Below are 9,825 nucleotides of genomic sequence, written 5' to 3' on the forward strand. Positions count from 1 at the left end.
CTAATGTATTGTTGGATCCTGTTGGCTAGTATCTTGGTGAGAATTTTTGCATCTGTGTTCATCAGGGATATTGGTATATAATTCTCCTTTCTGGTGAGGTCTTTGTCTGGTTTTGGAATTAAGGTGATGCTGGCCTCATAGAACGAGTTTGGAAGTACTCCATCTCTTTCTATATTTCCTAACAGCTTTAGTAGAATAGGTATGGTTTCTTCTTTAAAGAGTTTGGAAGTACTCCATCTCTTTCTATCTTTCCCCTGGGAAGTCATCTGGCCCTGGACTCTTGTGTCTTGGGAGGTTTTTGATGACTGCTTCCATTTCCTCCCTGGTTATTGGCCTGTTCACATTTTCTATTTCTTCCTATTCCAGTTTTGGTAGTTTGTGGCTTTCCAGAAATGTATCCGTTTCTTCTAGATTGCTTAATTTATTGGTGTATAGCTGCTCATAATAAGCTTTTAAAATAGTTTGTATTTCCTTGGTGTTGGTGGTGATCTCTCCTTTCTCATTCAGATTTTATTAATTTGAGTCTTTTTTCTCTTCTTTTTAATCAGGCTGGCTAATGTTTTATGTATTTTATTAATTCTTTCAAAGAACCAACTCCTGGTTTTGTTTATCTGTTCCACAGCTCTTCTGGTCTCTATTTCATTGAATTCTGCTCGAATCTTTATTAATTCTCTTCTTCTGCTGTGTGTAGTATCTATTTGCTGTTTTTCTCCAGCTCCTTTAGGTGCAACGTTAGCTTTTGTATTTGAGTTCTTTCCAGTTTTTGGATGGATGTTTGTATTGCGATGTATTTACCCCTCAGGATTGCTTTTGCTGTATCCCAATGATTTTGAAAGGTTGTATTTTCATTCTCATTAGTTTCCAAGAATCTTTTTAATTCTTCCCTAATTTCCTGGTTGACCCTTTCATTTTCTAGCAGGATGGTTAACCTCCACATGTTTGACATTCTTCCAAACTTCTTCCTGTGGTTTATTTCTAGTTTCAAAGCATTATGGTCTGAAAATATTCGGGGGACGATCCCAATGTTTTGGTATCGGTTAAGACCTGATTTGTGACCCAGTATGTAGTCTATTCTGGAGAAAGTTCCATATGCACTTGAGAAGAATATGTATTCAATTGCATTTGGATGTAAAATTCTGTAAATATCTGTGAAATCCATCTGGTCCTGTGTATCATTTAAAGCTCTTATTTCTTTTGAGATGTTTTGCTTAGAATACCTGTCGATTGTAGAAAGCACTATGTTTAAGTCACCAAATGTAAGTGCATTATTACCTAAGTGTGTCTTAACTTTGATTATTAATTGATTTTTTTACTTGGCGGATCTCACATTCGGGGCATAAATATTCATGATTGTTAGGTCCCCTTGTTGAATGGATCCTTTAAGTATGATATAGTGTCCCTCTTCATCTCTCACTACAGGCTTTGGTATAAACTTTAATTTATCTGATTTGAGGATGGCTACCCCTGCTTTCTTTTGAAGACCATTTGAATGGTAAATGGTTCTCCAAACTTTTATTTTCAGGCTGTAGGTGTCCTTATGCCTAAAATGCGTCTCTTGTAGACAGCAAATAGATGGGTCTTGCTTTTTTTTTTTTAAGATTTTATTTTATTTACTCATGAGAGATACAGAGCGGGAGAGAGAGAGGCAGAGACACAGGCAGAGGGAGAAGCAGGCTCCATGCAGGGAGCCCGACGTGGGACTCGATCCCGGATCTCCAGGATCATGCCCTGGGCTGCAGGCGGCGCTAAACCGCTGCGCCACCTGGGGTGCCCTGGGTCTTGCTTTTTTATCGAGTCTGAAACCCTACGCCTTTTGATGGGGTCATTAAGCCCATTCACGTTCAGAGTTACTATTGAAAGATATGAATTTAGTGTCATCATGATACCTATTCAGTCCGTGTTTTTGTGGATTGTTTCCTCAGACTTCCTCTTTCTTTTATAGGGTCCCCCTTAATATTTCCTGTAGAGCCAGTTTGGTGGTCACATATTCTTTCAGTTTCTGCCTATCTTGGAAGTTCTTTATCTCTCCTTCTATTCTGAATGAGAGCCTTACTAGATAAATTATTCTTGGCTGCATGTTCCTCTCATTTAGGACCCTGAATATATCTTGCCAGCCCTTTTTGGCCTGCCAGGTCTCAATGGAGAAGTCTGCTCTTTATTCTAATGCTTCTCCCCATAAAGATTAGGGATTTCTTGTCTCTTGCTTTAAGGATCGTCTCCTTATCTTTGGAATTTGCTAATTTTATTATTAAATGTCGAGGTGTGAGTGGTTTTTATTGATTTTAGGGGGGATCTCTCTATCTCCTGGATCTGAATGCCTGTATCCCTTCCCAAGTTAAGGAACTTCTCAGCTATAATTTGTTCAAATACAGTTTCTAGCTTTCTATCCCTTTCGGCGCCCTCTGGAACCCCAATTAAACATAGATTTTTTCCTCCTGAGGCTGTCATTTATTTCACTTAACCTATCCTCATCATCTTTTAATTGTTTCTCTCTTTTTTCCTCAGTTTCCTTCCTTGCCATCAACTGTCTTCTATGTCACTCACTTGTTCTTCTACCTCATAATACCCTTGTCGTTAGGACCTCTAGTTTGGATTGCATGTCATTTAATTGATTTTTAATTTCGGCCTGATTAGCTCTAAATTCTGCAGTCATGAAGTCTCTTGAATCCTTTATGCTTTTTTCTAGAGCCACCAGTAGCTTTATAATAGTGCTTCTGAATTGGCTTCTGACATTGAATTGTAATCCAAATTTTGTAACTCTGTGGGAGAGAGGACTGTTTCTGGTTCTTTCTTTTGTGGTGAGTTTTTCCTTCTAGTCATTTTGCTCAGTGCAGAGTGGCCAAAAACAAGTTGTACTTGATAGAAGTGCAACTCTTCTCTCTGTAGCATTCCAGCTGTTTCTCTTTACATCTCAGACCAAATTTGTAGGTTTTCAGGGTGATTTGAAAGTTATCTAGGTAAGTTGGTGGGGACAGGTGACTTGGGGACCCTACTCTTCCACCATCTTGCCCTGCCCCCCCAAGTATGTTCAAATACACTAGAAATCAGGAAATGTGCATTAAAAATATGCCAGTTTTTCATACACATCAAATAGGAAAAAAGTAAAAATATTAGGTATTTGTGAAATTGTGGAACAATGACTCTTACCTGCTGCTGATAGATGTACAAATGGGTATGACTCCTAGCTACTAATGATAAAAAATTGCAGTTGCATTCCAATATTCCTAGAAAAGTTTCAATACAAGTACACATGAAAAGACTATAAGTATAAAAATTATAGTACTTGTGGTAGAAGAAGATAACTTAAATATCAATCAAGAAAATGGACGTTATTTTTCTACAATGGAATGCTATAAAGCAAAAAAAAATGAATCAAAGCATATGGATAAATACAATTATAAGGTTGAACAAACATCACATTGTAGATGTATATGTGCAAGATCATTCTATTTATATGAGTTTAAATCATGTATATATTCAGTATAGATATATGGAGACATATGTTTGTGGATACCTCAATCTGTTATGTAAGTACAAAGCATTTTTGGCAATCATAAATACCAAATTCAAAATAGTAGTCACTTCTATAGAAAGAGGGAGAGAAGGTGTATGCTTTCATATATATCTTCATATATATCTACAAATTGTTTATTTATAACAAGAATCTAAAATAAATATGGCAAAATTTAAGTCATGACAAAGCTGTTTAATAGATATGTAAGATATTTTTATATTATACTTTAAGTTTTTTGTGCATTTGAAGTATTTATAACATTATTTGGGGCTGAAAATGTAATTCAAGGATAATGTCAGACTCTACTGAGGATGATTCGGTGGTGTGGTTGTGACATTAGGCAAGATAGCAAATAAATATAAAGTAGAACATGCTTTGGAGGTAAGATTAATTTAGTTTTGGTCATATTTGGTTTCAGAAGCTTTGGGAAATCTAGGAAAATGACTCCAGCAAGCATTTAATAAATATGTCTTAGAATAGAGATAGAGAATGTTCATAGCCTATACAGCTTTTCTGAAACTATAAAAGATTTAATGAAAGTTCTGGAGAGACTGAGTGAAGTGAGGCAGTGTTTTAAGGGCAGAACCATAGACAAACTAATTTTTAAGGAGTAGATAGAAGAAATAGATCCACAAAGAAACAAGTTACTGTCAGAGTTATTAGAAGAATCCAGAGATGGTTGTTTCCTATAAGTTGGGGAGCAGAATATTAAGAACAAGTAGGTCTTTATACCGTTATTTCTATTTTAGAGATGGGGAAAATGATTCACAAGAACATAGGTAATTTACCTAACATAATGCTGATAACATAATGCTGATTGAATTCTGCTCCGTAGCCAGAATTCAAACTCAGGTCTGAAGGCTTCCAGAGCCTAAGCTGTGATAAGACTCAATTCTTTTTATTCTTGTATGTATGTTTAATGTCTACACATAGTTACTATTCTATATGATGAATGAATGAATGAATGGATGAATGAATGAATAATAGGGACATATAGGCGATTTTCATTGAGTTTCATTTTTCTATTGGGTTGTACAATAAGTATATGTTGGAAAGAAATGATTTACAAGTGACAAACTATTTTCTTTGTGTGACAGGTAGATGGATATCCATTAGTGTTTTTTTAATAATAAATTTATTTTTATTGGTGTTCAATTTGCCAACATACAGAATAACACCCAGTGCTCATCCCGTCAAGTGCCCCTCTCAGTGCCCGTGTTTTATGCAAATATCATGTGTTGCAAATCAAGGTAATTTCAAAAGGTATGTATTACTTTGTATTGGTTATTTGCAGCCTTTTCAGAATTGTAATGATCTAATATTTCCCAGCCCTACTAAAATACATGATATATTTTATTAAGAAAATTAATGTGATTTATTCTCATCTATCTTTAAAACTGTCACTTTACTTCACATCCTGAATAAGTCTTGAGCCCATTTAATTATCATCATGATTGATATCACACAAGACCAAATTACCATTATTTCTTACCTAGAATACAATACTAGCCACCCAACATTCCTGTGTCAACCATTGTTCCCCATCTAATTCAACCTCCATACTGCAAAAGAATAATGTCGCTGCCTGGAATGCTGTTCCTTCCCCTATATCCAGTAACTTTTTGCTCATACTTCCTATTAGAGCTGAAATATCACCTCTTCAAGGAAGCCCTCTTAATTCACCAGATCTATTCTCTGCTTTCATAGCATCCTGTACTTTTCCATTTTGAGATAATTGTGTATCCATGTGAACTTGTAAGATACAAGGAGTACCTGTGCCTCTTTCAGTCAATTTCTCCCAATCACACCATCTTGAAAAAACATAGTGCAAGAGTAAAGTCAAGATATTGACATTAACACAGGCAAGATAGAGAGTATTTCCATTACTGTAAGAAATCTTCTTGTTACACTTTTATATCCACACATAATTCCCTCCCATCCTCACTACCTCCCTAACCCCTAGCAATTGATTAGTCTCAATAGCTATAGTTCTGTCATTTCATTTTTTTCATAAATGAAATTATATAGTATGTAACATTCTCTTTTTTTTCTTGTTAAATTCAGTAGAATTCCCTGTAGATTCATTCAGGCTGTTGTGCATATTAATATTTTTTATTGCTGAGTAGTATTTTAACTTCATAGCATTTTACAATGTTTATAAATATTAATTTATTTGATTGCTTGATTAATAGCTGTCTCTCTAACTAGAATGTATACTGCATTAAGGTAGATATAATATCTCTTAGATTCCCCTTGTAATTCCTATATCTAGTACACTGTAGTAATTTATTAAATATTTATTGAATAAATTACTTATTGAGATTCCTGGTAAGTACTCTAGAGTATGTCAAACCAGAATTAGTTGTCACTGCTATGTATTAAGGTTGATATAGTATTTTTTGCTTATTCTAAAATGATTTTATTCAATAATCTTTCATTGTTTGCTACCATCTGGTATTTTTCTTACTAAGAGGATACAGCAGCAATAAACAAACAAACAAAAAGACCTCTATGGTCTAGAACTTACTTTCTAATCTATAGATCTAAAAAATCTGTAAAAAGTAATAGATGATAGGGGCACCTTGGGTGTCTCAGTCAGTTAAGCTTCTACCTTCAGCTCAGGTCATGATCTCAGGTTTCTGGGATTGAGCCCCATGTTGGGCTCCCAGCTCAGCAGGGAGTCTGCCTTTTCCTATCTCTCTGTCCCTTCCCACAGCTCATCCTCTCCTCCTCTCTTTCTCACTCTCTCAAATTAAAAAAAAAAAAAAGAAACTTAAAAAAATAAAAAGTAGATGATATTAAATATCAAAGTATTGATAAGTTTCATGCAGATCAACAAATCTTGTAAGAGGTATAGACAATCCAGACAGCACAACATTATACATAATTAATCAGAGAAAACCTCACTGAGAAAGTACCATTCGACCAAACGCCTATAAGAAATGAGGAGGTAGGGATTCCTGGGTGGCGCAGCGGTTTGGCGCCTGCCTTTGGCCCAGGGCGCGATCCTGGAGACCCGGGATCGAATCCCACATCGGGCTCCCGGTGCAGGGAGCCTGCTTCTCCCTCTGCCTGTGTCTCTGCCTCTCTCTCTCTCTCTCTGTGACTATCATAAATAAATAAAAATTAAAAAAAAAAGAAAAAACAAGAAATGAGGAGGTAAATCAATTGGGTATCAAACATAGGGACATTCTAAACTGAAGGAAGAGCAAGTGTAGAATCTTTCCAGACTGAGTAAGGGAGTACTGGAGCTGAGTGAGTGAGAGGGAAAGTATTAGGAGATGAGGTCAAAGGAGTAACAGAAGGATCTGACTGTGCGATACAATTGTCACTGGATGTTTATGATTATTGAGCCCTTGAAATATGAATAGTTCAAATTGAAAATGTGATGTCAGTATAAAATACATGCCAGATTTTGAAGATATAGTATGAAAAGGAGAATGTGAAATATTTCATTAATTATATTTTATATTGGTTACATAGTAAAGTGGTAATATTTCATATATATTGCATATAATTTATTAAAACTAATTTTCTGTTTATTTTTGATGTGGTTATTAGAAAATCTAAAATTTCATAAGTTGATTACATTATATTTCTATTGTAAAGCACTGGAGTATATCGTACAGGTCCTGATATGCAGCTTGAAAGTTTTTGTCTTTTACTCTGAGATGGGTAATCATAGGAAAGTGTTAGTCAATGGATTAAACTACCTAATTTCCACTTAAAAGTTTACCTGGTCTTCTCTGTTGAGAATAAATTGTAAGGTAATGGATATAAACAGATAGATCAGATTTAAGGCTATCACATTAGTTCATATGAGAAATGATGTTGGCATGCATCAATCTAGTAGTGGTGAATATGATGGGAAGTATTCAGACTATGAATTTATTTTGAAGATAGAAGGAATAGGATTTCTTGACAGAATGGATGATGTGGAACATGAGAAAAAGTAAAAAAAAAAAAAATGACTCCAAAGTTGTTGGCCTGAGCAGCTAGAAGGATTGAGTTATTGTTAATGGACATCAGAAAAAGTGCAGGTGGAATAGATTTGAAAAAGGAGATAGAGTTGGATTTGGGAATATTAAGTTTGAGATGCTTATTAGACATCAAAATATAGATATTGAGTAGGCAACTGGATACAAAAGCTAAGCATTAAGGAAAAAGACCTAGGCTAGAGATAAAACTTGGGAGTCATCAGTATATAGATAGTGTTCAAGGCCTTTTGAAATTGGATGTAATGGCCAAAAGAGCTAGTTTAAATAAAGGAAAGAGAGATCTATGAAATGAGCCTTGGAACACTCCAACTTTATGAAATTAAGGAGGAAAGAAAACATGCAAATAAACTGTTCCTTCTTCAAATGCACTTTACTGCTTAAAGATTGTTTTTGTTACTGAACTTCATTATGTGAAATCATTAGTCATTCCCTTTTCAGTTATTAAAGCATGAATTCTGCTTTCCTTTAACTCCTCTTTCAAAGGTCCTTAGCCCTGGATCATATATTTTCATGTCCTGAAATGAATAGTCACTAATCTGAAAATCTGAGAATATAATATTAAGTGGATGATGATGATTTATTGGTTATCACATCTGATAACATGTTGACCTTTTAAATGTATAGCTCAAATATTCTAATTCAAGAGTTTGGCTATGGAGGACTATGATAGGCTTATGAACTAGATCATTTTGTGTACTGGGTCAACCATATAAAGTATGTGACTAATGACAGAATGATAAAGTGAAAAAATCACTAAACCAGGGAATAGGGAACTCCAAGATCTAGTCCCAGCTCTACCATTCATCAGCTGTCTCACTGGATCCCCAAAGCTGACCTGAATAGAGTACCACTTTATGTTAAAACTTTTACCAGTTAAAGGTGAGGACAACTAGAGATATTTCCAAATAGCCTAATATATTTAATTTCATTAACTATTCTTATTACTGAGAGTATTTCCTAATTTTAGCTTTAAAATTGGTGATAGGGATCCTTGGGTGGCGCAGCGGTTTGGCGCCTGCCTTTCGCCCAGGGCGCGATCCTGGAGACCCCGGATCGAATCCTACATCGGGCTCCCAGTTCATGGGGCCTGCTTCTCCCTCTGCCTATGTCTCTGCCTCTCTCTCTCTCTCTCTCTCTCTGTGTCTATCATAAAAAATAAAAATAAAAAAAATTAAAAAATAAAAATAAAAAAATAAAATTGGTGATAATAAAGGGCAATAAGTGTTCTAGGTATGATAGTAGATATAATTTTAAAGATTTTCAGGTGGCACATACATATACACCAATTGGAAAACTCTATAGTTTACTTATAAACCTATTTATTTATAAATGCTCCTATCCTATGAAGTCCAAAAGTCTGAGAACTAGTGATATTAGATATGTCACTTATGCTCTTTGGGCTTTGTTTCTGTATACATAATTACATAGTAAGATATATACAACCCAGGGAAATGAAACACACTGGCCTCAATACAAAGCAATCTTTAAGGTGAAGAAAGAGAGGAGAAATTGATGGGAATGGGCTTCAGCTATATCTATAGGATTTCAAAAGAAAAAGATATGAAGCAAACATGGCAGTATGTGAATGTCTCTAAAAATGGGTCATGAGTACATGGATGTTATTGTCTCTTCTATTTTGAGTAATTTCATAGTAAAAATGAAAATTAAAGCTCTAAAAATAATTAAGATGATGAGTATATCTGTTTTGAAGTGAGTACAAGGTTCAAATCTTATCTCTGTCATTTACTAGCTATTTGACCTTAGGAAGTCAGTTAACCATTTTACTACTCCTCAGTTACTTTTCAGTGATAGTAATATTTGTCTTGCAAAGTTGTTACAAATTAGACTCTTCAATTCAAGGAATATATATATCACTCACTTCAGTTGAACTAGTAAAGGTTTCATTATGTAGGATTACAGGACAGATGGTCAGAATGTCCATGAAGTTAAATGCCATTAGAACTTGAAAAGAGTTGAAGAATTAGAAGACTACCAACCAACCAACCAAAAAAAAAGAAGACTACCAACCACTTCTACTGACTAAATTATTGGTTACTTTCTAAGCAGAATCAAAATTCTAGGAAGAAAACCTACGTTTAATTGGGGTTCCAAAGGGTGCCGAAAGGGACAGAGGTCCAGAATATGTATTTGAACAAATCATAGCTGAAAACTTTCCAAATCTGAGAAGGGAAATAAGCATTCAGATCCAGGAAATATAGAGATCCTCCCCTAAAAGCAATAAAAACCGTTCAACACCTCGAAATTTAATAGTGAACCTTGCAAATTCCAAAGATAAAGAGAAGATATTTAAAG

Source organism: Canis aureus, chromosome X (assembly GCF_053574225.1).
Source record: "Canis aureus isolate CA01 chromosome X, VMU_Caureus_v.1.0, whole genome shotgun sequence".
NCBI classification, from domain to species: domain Eukaryota; kingdom Metazoa; phylum Chordata; class Mammalia; order Carnivora; family Canidae; genus Canis; species Canis aureus.